The sequence below is a fragment of the Nomascus leucogenys genome, chromosome 1a (assembly GCF_006542625.1).
Source record: "Nomascus leucogenys isolate Asia chromosome 1a, Asia_NLE_v1, whole genome shotgun sequence".
NCBI classification, from domain to species: Eukaryota; Metazoa; Chordata; class Mammalia; order Primates; family Hylobatidae; genus Nomascus; species Nomascus leucogenys.
In genome coordinates this window covers 1,328,582-1,347,480 of record NC_044381.1, presented here as the reverse complement: position 1 = coordinate 1,347,480, position 18,899 = coordinate 1,328,582, and the positions used below count along the sequence as shown (strand labels likewise).

At 42.9% G+C, this 18,899-nt stretch overlaps 1 protein-coding gene across 11 annotated transcripts in view; it reads right to left on the bottom strand.

The window, feature by feature from the left end:
- KANK1 (KN motif and ankyrin repeat domains 1) overlaps positions 1-18,899 on the bottom strand; it is a 202,126-nt gene that overhangs the window by 42,437 nt on the left and 140,790 nt on the right. For 3 of the 11 annotated variants that reach the window (XM_030822960.1, XM_030821634.1, XM_030818746.1), the window contains exon 1: positions 8,780-9,227. The exons of 4 other annotated variants lie outside the window; for them this stretch is intronic. The gene's annotated coding sequence lies outside the window, so the exon portion shown is untranslated. Of the gene's footprint in view, positions 1-8,779; positions 9,228-15,642; positions 15,917-17,989; positions 18,371-18,899 lie in introns of those variants that run through there. 4 more of the 11 variants (XM_030819227.1, XM_030820346.1, XM_030821994.1 and 1 more) reach the window with 4 other exon arrangements.

Sequence of the window (18,899 nt, the reverse complement as noted above, 5' to 3'; positions counted from 1 at the left end):
GAGGGCTCTCCCTGGTGTTGACAAGAATTTTTTGAATGTCTGGAAATCCAGTGCTGGAGACTGCTCCTGGCACCACCTCTACCTTCATTATATAAACATTTATTGAAAGCTTAATTGGGTATAGAAAATGTTCCTATTCAGTGGAAGGGGTAGGAGGAAAAATTTATAAGAAATAAAATGAGATATAGTCTAGCTGAGAGATGACTACCAAACACCCTTAACATAACACTAATTGAGATCAGTGACAAAGGCATGTATCAACAATGCAGGCCAGGAGTGGTGGCTCATGCCTGTAATCCCAGCACTTTGGGAGGCCAGGGTGGGCAGATCACTTGAGATCAGGAGTTCGAGACCAGCCTGGCCAACATGGTGAAACCCTGTCTCTACTAAAAATACAAAAATTAGCTGGGTGTGGTGCCACATGCCTGTAATCCCAGCTACTTGGGAGGCTGAGGCAGGAGAATCGCTTGAACCTGGGAGGCGGAGGCTGCAGTGAACCGAGACTGCACCACCGCATTCCAGCCTGGGCGACAGAGTGAGACTCAGTCTGAAAAAACCCCAAAAAACAACAACCCTGTCCCCACTCCAAAAAACCAAAACACAATGCAGTATGAAAGTATGTAAACTAGTGATCAAAACAGAACCGACTTAACCCGAGATGAGTTCTGAAGACAAGGTAAATGACAGAGTAAAAAGGTGAAGAGCCAGGGCAGAACCTGTTGGTGCTGCTGAAGGAATGCCAAGGTTAGACAAGGGGAAGATGATGAGTACAGGAGAGGCCACCAATCTCCTATCCTGGAGCAGGGCAAGTTTTTCCACTGAAACTAGGGGCTGAAAGGCATCAACAAAGATTGTCTTGACAATTGTGTCTGTGTGAGACTGAGGTAGGCAAAGAGGCTAAATTCAATAGGACCAGTTAAAATGTTATAATATCCAGTGGGAAGTACAGACTGAATAAGACATTTATTCACACATTCGACTTACATTTATAATTGATATTGATAATAAAGGCACACGAAATAATATCTACTTTCTGTCTCTGTCTCTCTACCTCTCTAGTTTTCTATGAATCTTCACTTACTATTTACCACGCACTGTTCTAGGAGCTGTGGACACTGAACAGAATGGACAAAGTCTCTGCTCTCACAAGGCTCTCAGTCTAGTGGGGATGGGGTGCATAGAAAAGTAATTAAAGGTAGAAGTGAAGAAAACAGCTACATGACAGCTGGCATCGCCAGAATTTATACCAGTGTCTCAAGGTAAGCGGATGGCCCGCTAACTAACACTGGGCTCCATGTTGTCTTAGGTTGGCATCATCTCTGAGCCAACTTAGTCCCAGACACCAAGGGTCACAGAGTCCATTTCCTCCCTCTCTCCCAACTAAGTTTGCACAGTCTGCAATTTGGGGTAACCAAACACCAATGCACGGCATCAATTAGAGAAAACCCTCCAAGTTCACACTAAATTCCTACGTGTTCAGAGAAAAGGTGAAATCAACAAACTGATGGCAAGTCTGCTCCTTATTTATCTCCTATAAAACTTAGTGCTCTGTGAGAGGGGCCCAATTTACTGCCTCAAGAACAATGCGAAATTTGCTTGCAATTCTTCTGCATTAATAAAGTGAAATGGAGTTATGGATATTTCAAAAATCATTTCATCTAGATTCATAAAGTACCATATGATTTTAACTTTTAATGAAACTAAAGTTGCTGTCCAAATAATACATGGTTTGGAAAGACATAAAAATTAACGTACTCACCAGGAAGAAGATTAGATCGCAGGAAACTAGTCTGGGAGTACTAACCTGCTTGCAGTGATTCTCAGCTGGAGGCAGTTTTTCTTTTAAAGCAACCAGATGAGGCGTGGAGGTGATTTTGCCCCCACGAAGAGACATTTGGCAATGCCTGAAGATATTTATCATTGTCACTGCCTGGGGTGCTACTGGAATCTAGTGTGTAGAGGCCAGAGCTGCTGCACACATTTTGCCACGCACAAGACAGGCCCTCCCTCCCCCAACAAAGCATTATCTAGCTCATAATGTCAGCAGTGCTGAGGCTGAGAAAGTCTGTGCTGGGGACAGCGGGAAGAATAAAAATTCACAGATAGCAACTGAAATTTCGGCCATATAATCTGTATTCTTCCACTGGGCACGGAGGCTCATGCCTGTAATCCCAGCACTTTGGGAGGTCGAGGCGGGCGGATCACCTGAGGTGGGGAGTTCGAGACCAGGCTGACCGACATGGAGAAACCCCATCTCTACTAAAAATACAAAATTAGCTGGGCGTGGTGATGCATGCCTGTAATCCCAGGTATTTGTGAGGCTGAGGCAGGAAAATTGCTTGAACCTGTGAGGCAGAGGTTGCAGTGAGCCAAGATCATGACACTGCACCCCAGCCTGGGCAAGAGCGAAACTCCATCGCAAAAAAAAAAAAAAAAAAAAAAATGTCTGTAGTCTTCAAGTCTTTCATTTCCTATTGAGGCCAATAACACTATGCTCAAGTGCTCAAGTGACAAAAATGCCACTTTTGAGTGAAAAAAAGCATTCAATACTTTCTACATACTCTACCATAACGACCCATTCTTTAATATGAGCAAAAAGCACCGGGGTGAAATAATGTGTCCTGTGGACTTTAAAACGAAGAGACTTTGATATTATTACTTTATCTATTAATTAGGACACACTGACTTCTTTGTTCTGATTTCACTGCTGCACACTCTAGGCCCAATTACTGACTGATGGTGCTGTGAAAAATAATTACACCCCGTGCCACAACTTTCACATACTATTTATGTGTTTTTCTTTGCCAGATACCACACCTGACTGTTGAAACTGAAGTACTTTGCTAATTCCCATTAATGTTATTGTCCCCTCTCACATGAAGCATGAAGATTTTGCTTGAAGAGCTCAGTCAGTCCTAGAGAAGTACATAATTATCACAGATTTCCACATTTAAAAGCCCCAGAGTGTAAGCATCCTGCTGTTCAAAGCAGTCAAAAAGACCCCACGTCAGCAGGAAAGCAAACCAGTAGGATGAACTCAGGAAGACAGGCAAGTTCTCATGAAGCTAATTACTCAGAGTATGAGAGTAATTAAGTTAGCACATCAACTTTTCCAGGAGCGGAAAGTGTTCTAAGAAGACAGCGAAGTACAACAGCTTCCTTCTGAACGGGTTTATTAGCAGGTGCCATCTCCTGATGACACTGTTAACATTAAGCTCTTTGAGACCCAGCAGCTTTGCTACCTGTATCAAGTCTGTGTGAGGAACACCATCTGTTAGAGAATACACAATAAAAAGGGTAGCAATATGAGTGTTCCTCCTGCTGGTTTAAAGGAATGCATAACAGATGAGATTTTCTTTTGCTCTTGCATTTACCAAAGAGTTGTTTTTAAGCCTGCTCTTTTCCCTCCCGGATAAAACCCATTCATTCAGTCATTCAAATGATGGGCACCTGCCAAGTGCTAGGCTTTTTCTAAGAAGCCTGAAATCCTTCTCCTCACAGAGTTTATACTGCCTCCTGCAATTCACCAATACCTCTTCAGGTTATAGGTAGGTAGGTAAGTATGCATTCATTCATTCTTTTAGAGACAGGGTCTCGCTCTGTCACTCAGGCTGGAGTGTAGTGGCACGATCACCGCTCACTGCAGCCTTGAACTCCCCAGCTCAAATGATCCTCCTGCCTCAGCCTCTCTAGTAGCTAGGACTACAGACGTGTGTGACCAAACCCGGCTAATTTTTAAATTTTTTATAGAGATGGGGTCCCGCTATGTTGCCCAGGCTAGTATAGCTGTTTCAAAAAGCTACCTAAACACTTCATGCAAATAAAATTGTGACATTAAAGAAAGCAAAACTATATGCCAGAAGTTCCTAAGAAATATCAGGTCAGTTGACACGTATGTAGCATAACTGCAATTTTACAAGCTTGGTTTGTTTATATGATTAAGTGTTGCTTCCTGTACTCCTAACTCTTCCTAACTCCTTTCGGCTTCTCCCCCCAAATCTTTGGATTTCCTCTCACAGATAATCTTATCTGAACCTTTTTAACAGACGTTAACCTGCACACTACTCCTACATCTTCCGCTGCCTCCCATCACTAACCCCCTCCATACCAGCTCCATCTTCCACATCTACCTGTTCCCACACTCCGTAAAGAGAATGCTGATCTAAGGAAGACGCAGTTGTTACACTGAAAGATGGATGTATTCTTTCATTCAGCAAATATTTATTAAGTGCCTGCAATAGGCCAAACACTGCTAGGTGCTAAGCAAAACAGACACAGAGCCTGTCTGGGTATAGAACTTATGAAGTACAGGAGGAGACAGACAAGTGATCACATAAATAACAACTGCATTAAGTGTTGTGAAAGTAAAATACAGGCCTTATGTTGGAACAGAGCAGGGACCCCGCCTAGGCTACAGGTAGGGAGGGTTCTTCAAGGGAGTGCTAGCTAAGGAGTCCACCGGGCAGTGTGCTGGGGATGTGTGGAGGGATGGGAGAAATTCTAGGCAGAGGAAAGAGCATATGCAAAACCTGCCACTTTTAGGAGCTAGGAAGAGGACTTTGCAAAGACTGCAGCGAGACAGAAGGGGAACGGACAGAGCCCTAATTCCACAGGACCCTGGGAATCAAGTTTTTGCATCATAGATGCATTGGTAAGCTATTGAAGGGTTTTAAACAAGGGAGTGAAATGATGAGATTTGCATTTTAATAAGATTGCTCTGGCTAGATGCTGGAGATTAAAATTCTCAGCATCCTCCATTAGGGTTGGTTTCCATGGATTATTCAAGTCCCCATGAATTTTTGTCTAGGTATAACAAATTCCTTTGCACCATGTGAATTTTATCTACCCAATTAGATAATAAGTGGTAATAGTACGATAAGTTCTGGGGGTATTCAATAACTAGAACTTTGATACTGTCTGCACTGGGGCTAGCCAGCCTGTAGCCTTAACTCTGTCTGCCCCTAATACTTAGAAGGAAACTGAGAAGGCCTGACAAATTCCAGCTACTCTGGGCTGAGCTGGAGACCAGGATCAGGTCTCTGGGCTTGTCTTCTAGGGCTCTGTTACCTCATTCTGCTACTAAAAAAGAAAATATTTTTCTTTAAACCAATGGATGACTCATTGCAGAAAAAAGTGATGGGATTCCTTTTCTGAAGGTCATTAAAGTATGAGAAATCTAACCTGGGAAGGACGGATATGGCATGAGTGAGGGCAGGAAGAAACAGGAGACAATATTTTAGGGAATCCAGGTTCTGATTTAGCATGTTGAGATGCAGAACACAGACTCGCTCTGTGTTTGAAACTCTAGGATGGGAAGAGCAAGGACTGAAAATGCCTGTGAGGCTAAGACAATGTAGACCCTGGCAGCCAGCAAGTGTCTCTGGAGGCAGGAGAGAAAGGCGGGCAGCACGCTGTTTCCAGCTCTGTGTACCCCTCCACCCACACCTGACCAGGGCCTGAACTGGCCAACAGGGAAAGCTAAAGGTAGACGATAGGCCTGGGGAACTTAAGCAATATACTCTGAAAATGAAAAACTTCCACCCACCAGATAATCTCCGACAAGCTGAATTTCAGGTTGGCTTGCCTCTAGGGTCCCGAGTGTTACTGTTGGCCTGCCTACCACAGATCTTGTTGCAGGTGACCCATACTGTCTGAGATAAATACATATCTAGAACTCAGATAACACCCTCCGCCTACCAGTTATTAGTTTCAATCGTCAGCACACATCAGATTGGCTATTTAACACCAATGTCAAGGGTCTATTTGATTCAAACTCTTTTGAACCCCCACTAGCCAAATCTAGGATAATTTGAGCATTAAAATAACATAATTAATGATGGTAACAAGTTACAATCCAGTGAATAGGTATCTATTTGTGAGTCCATCATGCTATAATAAATATGTTGGAATACCTACTAATATATACAAGGAACTATGTAAACAGAAAATCACCATGGACCAATTATTAGAACAGTGGCGGATTCAGGTAGGAATCACTAGCTAAGGCTAGTGGGTAGAGATTTCCTACCAAAGACTAAGATACTGATGTGGTCTCAGAATATCTCACCAGAAAATAACATCAATAATAAAAAAAGAAATGGCGACTCTATGATGAGAAAGCTGACAAATAACCACCTCGACCAGGTGATCAAAGTTGATATCATGTATTTGCATCGGGAAGAGCAGAGCATCACTTTTGCACTGTCCTGCCAAGAAGGCATGGCCTGGACCCTGCCTGAAACACATTCTACAGAATGTCAGGCCTCTCTTTTTAAAACCATCACAGCCGTGAAAAAAAGGTAAAAACGAGAACTTTTCAGATGGAAGGAGACTAAAAAGACACGACAACTGCATTTCTACACACACACACACACACACACACATACACACACACACACACAGATGGAACAAACATGGTAAAACGTTAACCATGGGAAACCTGAATCTGGGTGAGGGAGGCATGAGAGCTCTTTTTATAAATTATCTCCTGGCCTCGTGATCCGCCTGCCTCGGCTTCCCAAAGTGCTGGGATTACACGCGTGAGCCACCGCACCCGGCCCTCAAGCAGTATTTATGTTTGTATTCCTCAGTACTTGGCGCTTGGTACATGGCCCTCTTATTATCTGTTGAAGTGAAAAGCCCCACATCTAGGCACCTACTGATGAGTAAGTATAACAGAGGAAGAGATGTAGTGATTTGAAGCAGGCACTCTGGGGCCAGACTGCTTGGGTTTGAATCCTGGCTCTGCTGCTTTGCAGCTGTCAGCAAATTACACTATATTCCAATTGTTTGAGAAAACAATAGTACCTGCATCAGTGTGTTGTCACTTAGAACAATGTGTGGGTTCTACTGTCACTACTAGTGGTACTGGATCACCCTCTGTTGTCTGGAGAAGAACACAACCCTGGTCCCCCACAGAGGACCCAGAACTCTTCCTCCTCTATACCCTGCCCCCACCCCCATGAAGTCAGGGTTTAAGGTATTTGTGATACTTGTTCAAGATCAAGTAAGTCTGCTAAAATCTTGAGTTCTACATTAGTTTCTTCTTCTTAGAGTGTATGAAGGAGATGCCAGCAGGGAGCTGTAGGGGATGTGTGTGTGCGCACGCACTGCTTGGGCAGAGTGGTATGTACTAGTTAGATAAGGGGGAGTCCTAGTCCAGCACAGGAAGGAAATAAAAGCAAAAGCAGACAAACACCCCCCAACTTTTAAAGTATATTATGGCCAGGTTAACATATCTCCATCTCACAACACGAGGACGAAGGTGAGTGCTGATTATTCTGCACACTCATTCTGCAGCTCTCCCAAAGTCCTCAGGGCACAGGTGCTCTCTAACACACTGTGCAAAGATGGTGCTTGAAACCACCCAGAGCACCTCCATGGTAGTCATCCTGAATGGCCTGCCTAGGTTGGGGGAAGGTATACTTTTCTTTTCATAAAACAAGAACAGGAACTATGATCAATTCCTAGTTCATGGATGAGCAATGGGCAGGAGAGCCCTGCAATCATACAATGCAGTGACGTGATTCATACCCTTAAAATGAGGGGGTCAGTGGAACTCTGATTTCCAAAGTGGCTTCCGGGCTATGCGTAACTGTTGACTATACTTGATACAAAATTTCTTAACATGGCCTGAAGAAAATGAATCACAGCAGGTGTCAGACCAGATGAGCTCAGGCAGACAGAGGCTGCACTCTTCCCCTGTGCACGTCCCACTCAGCAGCACCTTTCCAGCTGCATCCTGACTGGCATGACCTAACGATCCCCAGTGCAGTGTCCCTCCTGGGTACTGCCAATTCTACTCTGGGCGTGAGTTAAGAGGCCAGAAGCCAGGCTGCACGTCAGAGTGAGGGGAAGACAGCGGAAAGGGTTACTATTCTCAGTAGTGGAACGGCATGTCTTAATAAAGGGCACATTGTGCTAGGGAGGCATGTGATGGTAACAGGGGCCTTGCGGTTTATACAGTGGCCCCCTCTTCTCCAGTGTTCAGCGCCAACTACAAGATGCAGCAACTCTTTACCCCAAGTCTGTCTCAAAACAGCCAAAATGCCAGGGGCTCCTAAGTGCAGGCCCAGCTATGCTGCTCTCTAATGTCCACTGTCTAATTTTAAAAGTTACTGCTGAAATACAGCGTCAATCATGCATGCACAGAAGAGAAGGAGCTTGGACTGTTATTTTCCAAACTTTCTTCAAAAGTAACGTGCTGTTCTAAGCGTAAAAAGGAAATGTGCCAGTTCAGAGAGTAATGCTGTGAAAAGCAGAAACGGAGCACTGGCTAACTTGGGGATAAAACAGGCTTTTCTAACAGAACATTACAGTTCTTTGGCCAGGGGGATGTGGGGTGGCAGTAGAAAACTAGTATTTGTGTGAATCCCTGTCCTTCTTTTGTTTTATAGTGTTTATAAAAGAAGCCAGCTTTAAAGAATATTGAGCAACTCCCTATTAGAAAAACAGAGCTGAAAACAAATACCCAAAGATGGATTTAGCAACAAAAAAGGAAATTACCGAAGTGAACTAAACCTTAAACTCAAAAACTCAAATCTTAGCACATATATATGTACAACCATTCACTCCTGCAACACTGACATCTTTATGTTAAAGCCACAGGTAAAGCTGAAATTTTCACTGGACCAACAATCAAGTACTGGGTTATTCTTTCTAGCTTGAAGTAAAAGCAAATCTTTTTCACAACACACAGAGCTCGAGTTTATATTTCACCAACCCCTACCCAAACATCATGCTCTCCTCCTCTCTTTCTTTTGTGGGCATTCTTACTTACCCACCCAGAAACAAAATAACTGTGATTTTCAGCGAGCAGGAAGCCAGGTCTCAGGCAAACTTCCCTCGGCATTAAAGGGACTCCACACATTAGCAGGCAAAGAGCCCAGGAGCTGTTGCAGAGAATTTATTTATACCCATTTGGAATTTCCTGACGAACTAACAGCCTGCTGGCCACGGGGTTTAATTCCAGGACTCTTGGCGTCAGTGAGACAGCAAAAATTACCAACAAACAAAACTGCTAGCAAGATCTGAAAAAAGAGGCAAAGCCCTCTCTCATCTTCCTTCTGATTTTTCAAACTATCCCCACACTCTTTAGATATATGAAATGCTGACCTAGAAATGCAGCTGTAAGCCTGTTAATTCTAGGAAGAAATCAGAAAGGCAGCAAATGTTTCCTCATTGTTTGTGCTGACTTACTCCCTCTTTCCCCAACCCTCCACTGCAGAGAAAGGCTCTCTGTTATAATTTGAGCTATAGCACAGCAGCTGGCTTGTGAAGGAAAAGATTCAGTTTATGCTGAACCGAGGCCAGAGTGGAGGCAAGTGGTTCCTTTTTGGTTTCTTCTTATTTAATGCAACATATAATTAGAAGGCTAAAAACAATCACCATTTCTAAACCATAGGCCCAGGCCTCCTTCCCTTGCTCTGTACCCTCATACTCTTAAACATTTTATTCATAACATCTTCGAGCAACCTTTGTTTTTGTTTCAAAAAGTTAGTAAGAATGGTATGTTCCCCTAATGATTTAAATTCATTACCTCAAAAAAAAAGTTTTTGAGATAGTGTATCACTCTGTCACTTAGGCTGGAGTACAGCAATGCAATCACAGCTCACTGTAGCCTCAACCTCCTAGGCTCATGTGATCCTCCCACCTCAGCCTCCAGAGTAGTACATGACACCACGCCCAGCTAATTTCTGTATTTTTTTGTAGCGATGGGGTCTTACTATGTTGCCCAGGTTGGGCTCGAACGCCTGAGCTCAAGAAGTCCTCCAGCTTTGGCTTCCCAAAGTGCTGGGATTACAGGCATGAACCACCACACATGGCCCAGAATTTTTTTTTTTCCAAAAGCAGAAGAAAACATTTCTGTCAAAAGTAAATGATAACATAAAGCTCAAGAGAATTTTTAATGTTCTGGGTATGTTCTAAAACTGGATTGTGGATATACAACTGTCCACATATACTAAAACTTATCAAACCATACACTTAAAATGGGTGAATTCTATGGTATATAAAACAGCTCAATAAAGTTTAAAGTAAAAAAAAAAGGGAAGAAAAAATCTAACCCAAATCTCTTATTAATGGAGGTCTTGTTGTGTAAAGTAATATGAAATTATTTGAATCTGCTATTTCAAAATACCTGGCACTTGAAGCTTTGTTTTCAGTTTGTTATTTTTTAATCTGTTGGTTTATTTGGTATAAACCAAGCCCAAATAAATGCCATGGTCTTACAGAGTTTAATCTTTGTGTCTTCACACAGGAAAATGTGTGTCTCAAAGATAATCACCTTTAAGGTCTCCCATCAGTAACTGGTCACCAGTAAGAGAAGAGACAGAAGGAAAGTAAACGGAATAAGGCAGGGCACGTGCAGGCACCAAGATGAGCCAAACTACGCAGGTCCAGTGAATTATTATAAAACTGTGCCTCTCTCTACACAGCTGTCCCCTGTTTTGAATTTTACAAAGCAGGCTATTTAGGGTCATCCCTCACCTTTGTTGAAGTCTGTTTCATTGTTTAGAACCGGCTTTGCTTGCCTGCCTTGTGATAAAATTCAGTAAATCTTGTTCAACTAGTGCCACATTTACCCAATGTACTTAGACAAAGGTGAAGAAGGCATTTAAAAGAACCCTTTTTGGGGGGCATGGTGGCTCATGGGTGTAATCCCAATTCTTTGGGAAGCTGAGGAAGGAGGATCACTTGAGCCCAGGAGTTTGAGACCAGCCTGGATGACATAGTGACACCCTGTCTCTACCCAAAAAAAAAAAAAAAAATTAGCTAGGTGTGGTGGCTTGCCCCTGTAGTCTCAGCTTCTCAAGAGCTGAGACTGGGAGGATTACTTGAGCCTGGGAGGTTGAGGCTGCAGTGAGCTATGATCATGCTACTGTACTCCAGCCTGGGTGATAGAGTGAGACTCTGGTCTCCAAAAAAAAAAAAAATTCTGGTATTACTTAGTTACATTATTATATTTCCAACTAAGATTTAGTATCGGCTGGGTGCACTGGCTCATGCCCTCAATCCTAGCACTTTGGGAGGCGAAGGCAGGAGGATCACTTGAGCTCAGTAGTTTGAGACCAGCCTAAGCAAAATAGTGAGACCTTGTCTCTATTAAAAATATATATATATACATATATATATATACACACACGCACACACACATATATATATATATAAAATTTTAAAACTATCAAAAGACTTGTTCTTAAAAGTTAAACGAATAAAGTACTGAATGTAGTGTTTCTTGATCCTGCAAAAAAAAACTGCTACATTCTTATTCAAAAATATTGTGTTGTGTTAAGAGTTTAGATTAGATAAAGCAGTCGAAGTCAATCATTTTGCTAAAGTAGCTTGTATCTGACCCTGTGGGTGTTTGCCTCTGTGCTTCCGTGAAGGTGAGGTCCAGCAGAAAAAGTCATTGTATGCAAATAAATGCCTAGTCCTTTATCAGACGATGACAAGGGTTGGGAAGGGAAACAATTAAAAATATGAACCCCTTCTGCCTGGAAACCATCAGTCACAAAGGTTCCCACTGAAGAGAGAAAGACACACCTATCTGCCTTTACTCTCTCAATATACCTACAAAGAAAGAAGCCAAATAAGATGTGGGAAGATGAAGATGTACTCAAGGCTTGGCCTCTGACAGGTGGAGAATAGCCAGAAAAGGTGACGCCCAGTGAGAAAAGGAACCTGCTGGAGACAAAAGCCTTCTGTGGTACCAGGCTGGCTGAGAGTATACCAGCACAGTCTTTACGCCTGGGATGGTGGCTTTGGAACTTTGAGACTTCAACCTGAACCTTCAGTTCTTACGCTTAACAGGATTACTGCAGCAAGACTTTTCCCCCAGAGAGTCTGCTCCCTTAGTCTAGAGATAAGAAAAAAGTTAAATTAAGTAGTGAGTGGTGGCCTGAATTACACTGTGGACAGGTCAAGATGCCTATTTCCTGACATCCATTGAATTTACTTTCCTCCCCCAACATTCCCTGCCCCCGTCTTTCCCCACCACCCACTGTGCACAATTCTTCTGGACTCCACTGCTCCAGATGCCTTATACATACATGAACTCATTTAATCCTCACAACAACCCTACAGCAAGGTATGATTACTTCGGCCTTTTACAGATGAGGCTTATGTCATGCATAAGCATGCTGCTATTCTACTGCTACTGCTTACTCTACTGCTGAATTCATACTATTTTGGTACTGAAAAGCCATAAACTAGGGACATTCTCTCTTGTAGCCCTTTTATTTTCTTTTGAGACAGAGTCTCGCTCCGTCACCCAAGCTGGAGTACAATGGTGGGATCTCGGCTCACTGCAACCTCTGCCTCCCGGGTTCAACCAATTCTCCTACCTCAGTCTCCCAAATAGCTGGGATTACAGGTGCCTGCCACCACACCCAGCTAGTTTTTTTTTTTTTTTTTTTGTATTTTTGGAAGAGATGGGGTTTCACCATGTTGGCCAGCCTGGTCTCAAACTCCTGACCTCAGGTGATCCACCCACCTCGACCTCCCAAAGTGCTGGGATTACAGGCTTGAGCCACGGCGGTGCCCAGCCTCTTGTAGCTCTTATAAACAACAACAAAAGCCACAACAAAGCCCAAGGACAACAATCAAAACAATCTCACATTCCCTCCACCCTTTCTGTCTCAGGTAAGCTTACCTTGCAAAAACTCTACCTATGAGTATTTGCCTTAGAAAGAGATAGAGTGAAAAGGGGATGCTCTGCTAACCCACGCTGAGGGCCTGGGTTATTTGTGTTATATTGGACCTCCCCAAACCCCTAAAGAGTTCAAATACCGTATTGTGCTACTTTAACCCACCCCTCCCCTTAGATGCTTGGGATGGGTGTGAGACCTACATTGTCTGAGCTGCGATGAGGGGGAAGCGGGTATGGCCCTTTCCACAGCACCAAGGCTCTTCTCCACCCATCTCTTTCATAGTCATAGGGTGTGACAGGATTTAGGGGATTAAAAGGAAAGTCCAGCAAAGGCGCCTGCTTTTCCATTCCTCCTCCTGTGAGGTGTGCACCATATTGGGTCTTGGAAGAGGACTCCTTCTTTACATGCCTGGATTAGCAGGATCCGCTCAGAAGACTTAATGTGAGGGGAGATTTTCAAAGGAGAGGCCATCCTGCCTTCCACATGAGGAGGGTGTGCCCCGGCAGAGGGGTCTGATTCTTGTCAGGAGAGTGACTTTAGGAAGAGGATGCTATCTGATGGTCCTATCTTAAAAGACAAGAAAAATAAAAAGCCTTCTGTCTTCTTCTCCTTTATTCAACAAATGCATTTCCCCAAACACATGTGAAGGCTTAAAACTAGTGTCACATGGGCTTTCTACACCTTCGGCTTTCTTTACAGTCTGGATTGCCCCATGGTTATTACCTTTGTCACATCTAAAGAAGAGATGGTCTCATAATATATTTTCATCCAAGATATGAAATCAGCATTAAGAAAAGCCAATACCCAATGAATTGGGGGACACAGAACTAAATAAGAACATTAAGACCTTAACTTAGATTACTACAAAGACTCTCTAAAGGCTGTAAATAAGGGATAATAAGGACTATTTATCTCCTCACACCTAAAAGAGGTGAGGTCTGTAGAGACTTTCCCAAGAAAACAGTGGGAAAGAAGGAAAGCAGGCCAGCCAGCCATACCCCCAGGGGCTACCAGCTCAGGTTCTTACCTATAGTTGCAACCAGCCCACCAAGCTGCACCGGAAAATAAGCCTGAGACAAAAGGAACCAACTGGAGTCCCACCTCCTCCGTATCTGGTTGTGTTGCTAACATGCCGCAAAAAGCAATGAAAGGCCATGGCAGCTAGAAAGAACTTTCCAAATGGCCCCTGACAATAATCTTCCCCTTAGACAGCCACAACGTACCTGGTCACCTCTCTCTGGAATCCAAGGCATTAAGACATTTAACAGACGATACCATCTTTCTTTCTCACTCTTTTTTTTTTTTTTTTTTTTTTTGAGAAAGAGTCTCGCTCTGTCAGCCATGCTGGATTGCAGATCTCGGCTCACTGCGACCTCCGCCTCTCGGGTTCAAGCTATTCTCTTGCCTCAGCCTCCCAAGTAGTTGGGATTACAGGTGCCCGCTGCCACGCCCAGCTAATTTTTGTATTTTTAGTACAGACGGGGTTTCACCCTGTTGGCCAGGCAGATCTCAAACTCCTGACTTCAAGTGATCTGCCTGCCTTGGCCTCCCAAAGTGCTGGGATTACAAGCATGAGCCACCACACCCAGCAACAATACCATCTTAAGGCTGCCTTAGAGCAAGTGAGGGAGAGAAGGCAGATAACTACAACTTTCACGAGAGGGGGCAGAACGCAAGAGTGTGTGTGTGACACAGTAAAAGCCATCTGTTCACCCAGGAAACACACCCAGGTGAAGTGTCACACATGAATTCACAGAGCGACCAACTGGGAACTTAGGGGAAAAGGCTGGAAGAAAACTGCAAAGAATATAGCACATCAGATTGGCAACTGGCAGGGCTCAGGCCCACAAATTCTTAGGCAGGTGCTGGGCCTGATTTTTGACCTGTATTATATGCCCAGCATCATGCCAGCACAAAGTAGGTGCTCTGCAAATATGTGCTGGTTGAACATTGAATCTGTTGACTCTACAAGGACTACTAAGCAAGGCATTGTTGGGCATACGAAGAAGATGACATGATTCTTGCCTCTTAAAACACTCAAGTTTATAAGATTAGTGAGGCACACAACTGTAACTCTTAATTAAAAGCAACTGATGGCAATTATTTAATAGAAATAATAATAGAATAATAACAGAATAATAGGAATAAAGAAGAGGAAGAGAGGAACTCCCATTGGGAGTATGTGAGAACGCCTATTGGGAGAGGTAAGAGAGGTAGCAGGACTTGAAGAATTAGAAGGGCTTATATGAACAGATATGGGAAAGATATCCAGGTCAAGAAAGCAAAGTCACTAACTGGGGAACAGGGCAGGGTGAGACTGGGAAACAGCAATGGGAGGGAGCAGATGCCCCTATCTTACACAACTCTTTGGATACAGCTGGTCTCTGAGTACCTGTAGTCACGGACCTCCGGTAAGGCCTACTGTGATTTTTACAGACACAAGAACTGAAGAAACGGAAATAGACCATGATTTCAGCCAAAATAAGGCCCAAAACAAAAGTTCAGAGTTAAGATAAGGGAATAATAGTTAGAGATTAAAGTTTGTGAAAGTGAAAATGGTTGGGGAGACAGAAAAATAACAGAAAAATACAAAGCTCAATGATCCGTAATCTTGCCAGCCACCCTCACATACACAAAACCACAAAGCAGGGAGAAAAAGGCAAAGAAGGACCAATGCTCGCAGCCTCGGGGCTGGTCCATTACACAAAGAAGGAAGATGGCCACCCTTCTGCCAAATCCATCTGTATGGTCATTTAAAAGTGGGCGACTGAATGAATGAACTCACTGAATTGCAGTATTTCTATGGAGTTTCGTAACATTCCTTCCAGTAGTCCCCAAACAATACCCCAACTGAAATTCAGCAGTATGAACAAAAAGAAAGAAGAAATAAATTCAGCAGTATTTGCAAAGTCTCATCATCAAAGCACCCAGGGACAACATGCCAAAGGATAATACCCCAGAGGAAAAGCCCCCCGCCCCAGGCCCCCTTTACCTGTCTAGAACATGTTCAGTCTCAGGATTCATTTACAATCCGCGTCCTGAGGTGCTGTGAATTCCAGCGGCTGTTTTCTAGCACCAAGTAACATCCTAGCATGTTCCTCAGAGAACACTCAGCTCCAGCACGTGTGTGATGCTTGGGCCCACTCGGATCCCTTACCGGATAGGCTCATAGGTAACAATCATTGCACTTATGATGTGATGCTGCCATTTCCCCTCACACTGCCAAACAGCTGTCCCTGGGGCAGATTTGGAGGCTGTGTAAAGTGCTAATGGAAAAATCTGGTGGCAAAGGGCATCAGTGTTTTGCAATTAATTTTTTTTTTTCCTGTAAGCTGCATTGTTGAAATGGTTTGACATGCAAACCATCCCTCCCTCCCCCACCAGTGTACAGACTTCCAGGTCTCCACCCTAGCGTGTTCTAAAAATCAGTGTATCATCAGGCTGATGATTCACCACTTGAAGAGGTGGGGCACCGGTTGGGGTACATGCTACATAAGCTCAGCAGGTACTTCTGCCTCCTCTGCCAGGTCACAAGAAGACAAACCAGTCTTTGCCCTCACAGCTGAGGGGGAATATGCCAAACAGGTTGCCCCAAAAAACATATTCATCGTGCGTCCCTGAGTTTAATAAAGCATCCCAGTCAATCCACCTAAAAATGCGGAGGGAAAAATAAATAAATCAGCTGCACCATGTTGGGTACACAGACTTACATGAGGGGGATACTGAGAACAGAGGAAGAGAGAACTTTTTTCTGGTTTTAGTTAGAAAAAGTAAGAGTTGATGCACATGAGTAGGGTTTTTAAGATATTAAGCACTGGGCATATACGTTACTGGAAATACCTCATGTCTCTCTTTTATGTTTTCAGTTTGGAATATTCTTCCCCCGTTTCTTCCTGGACAGTCTTAAATGTACCTGCTGTACAGAAACACTTCAAATGCCTTGGCCTAATGGACAGTGGATGCAAATGGAAAAGGCACTCAGTAAAGTGGGCAGGGATGGGAAAATTGGGCAGGACAAGCTGAATCAATGTTTTCACAAAATTATTTGCAAAGCTGATGGATGGGATTTATCAACTAAACCAAATATTGTGAGACTAAATTCAGAAAGCCACACAGCTATCTTTTGATTCTGCCTAACAGAGATCATGTCCAAAGTATAAAAGATCCCTGAGAGAAAACTTTTCCAATGGAATAAAATCATGTAAAAGGAACTAAAATAAACTCAGTACTAGTAACTATCAGTAGCAAACTGTTTCCATAAGTGGTTACTCTAGTACTACCTCCTTTAAGTAAAGGTTTGTGTGGTGAAATTCCAATTCCACAACCTCTGATCCAGTTGGGAGGGAAATCAGGGATCAGGCAAATCTGGCCATAAACAAGGTAAGAGTACAAAGATTTAACTGTCAGGATAAGAACAAATCCTACAAATCCAACAATTTGTCCCTTAGGCACAGCTCTCCCTTATGTCTGTAGTTCTGTTTTGCTATCTGTTGATTAGAGTGGCCTTCTCATTTTTATAGAATATTATTTAATCTGAGTTTCAGCCATGGCTTGCTTTAACTAGGATAAGAAATCTGGTCACTAGATATATTTTTAAATCTCAAAATAGCAGCGTACTTATTTTTAAGTGGTGAGATAACTCATCGTATAGAACTACCAGCTGCGATGACTAATGCTATATGTACAAATGGGCTGCATTTCAAAAACTTGTGTTTTCAGGATTCATAATGAACTGCAGCTCAAAAGCAGAACCAGGCTTAGCCTGTAAAACATGAGCATACTTTTCCTAAAGCATGTGGAAATGAGTAACTCAGTTAAGGCTCACTCCAAAAATATCCAACAGAGAAGCCAAGGAAGGAAAAAGAAAATAGTCTGCTTTTGGTTTTTTGAACTTAGAATTTCTACAACTGTTTGAATCAATCTTATAAAATCTGATTTCCTCGATGGGTCTTCTTAAAGGTTTTATTAGAGAAGTCTACCCAATGCAATTAATTTTTTTTTTTTTTTTTTGGTCAGGAAAGAGCAAGAACTTATCGTTTCTGTGAATTTGAGAATTATGATAATATTTTTCATGCCAGATCAAATCAAACCACCTTTTACAGAAAAGGAGCCAAAGAGTGGCTGTGAGCTTTAGTCACGATCATTTTCTTCCAAGCCCATACAAATCTTTCTCAGAAACTGCACAAAGGAGATGAACTGAAATTATCCCAGACACAGGAAGAAGGCAAACCCTGGAAAAGGAAGCAAATGAGCTAGATCTTTGATGGGCTCAGCTAGCCCACCCAACTCATTCAAGAAAGAGGGGAAGTGCATAGTCAGAAGTAAATGCCAATACTCACAACGAGAAGTCTGCTGAGGAAGAGCAGAGCACAGAGTTTTCAAATCCTTGTAGGAAGGGCTGTTTTAATCCTTTGACTGGCTACCCAGTCTCTTAGAATAATAGCAACAGCTCGAGTTCTTAACACAGCGAATCTCCCTGTTGGGTGTTTATTTTGTATGTATTTTTTTTCTTTCTTTCTTGTTGGCACCTATAAAGTTGGTACGGGGCAAAAATCCCCAACCAAAGGGTTTCTTTGCCCAGTACCCAGGAGCAGGAGCACAGATTTTCTCCTTCCTACACTCAAATAGGCTGGTACTCACTGGAAGATAAATCATCCTTTCTTGGCTTAGCTGGAGAGCTAATCGCCTGTCTGAAATCTGATGCTTAAGCCATTATGACTGGCTCAAGGCTTGGAGCAAGAAAGCTTATAAGGTGAAGCTGGCTACAGGTTAAAAGAAAGCCTTAAGAGTTTATGAAACAAGCAAGCTCTGATGAGTGAGGGGCTTTTCAAAACCTCTCCGGGGGCTGGGTGAATTCTGGGGTTCTGATTAACCAGACAGGCAAGACTTCAAAACCCAGGGTGTCCCCTATTTGTAGGTGGTCCCAGCATTTTAAGGGTTATGAAATTGAAATCTAAGAAGTGGTTACATTATCTCCTCAAACACCACCACTATAAGAAAATTATTTCATCTATAAACTTCAGTGTGAAATTAGCCTTCAAAAGACTAATAACTACAGTTTCATTGAAAGTTGAAATGCATAATCTAATTAAATGCAATTATTAAACACACTAATACTAGGATGAAGCTGTATGATGCAATAAATAAAGGAATTAGAATACGTTTATTAATTTGAAATAATCCATACCAAGAAAAAAAATAACTTACCAACATAATCCCTATCAGGGAGGACGTTTTATTTTTAACCAC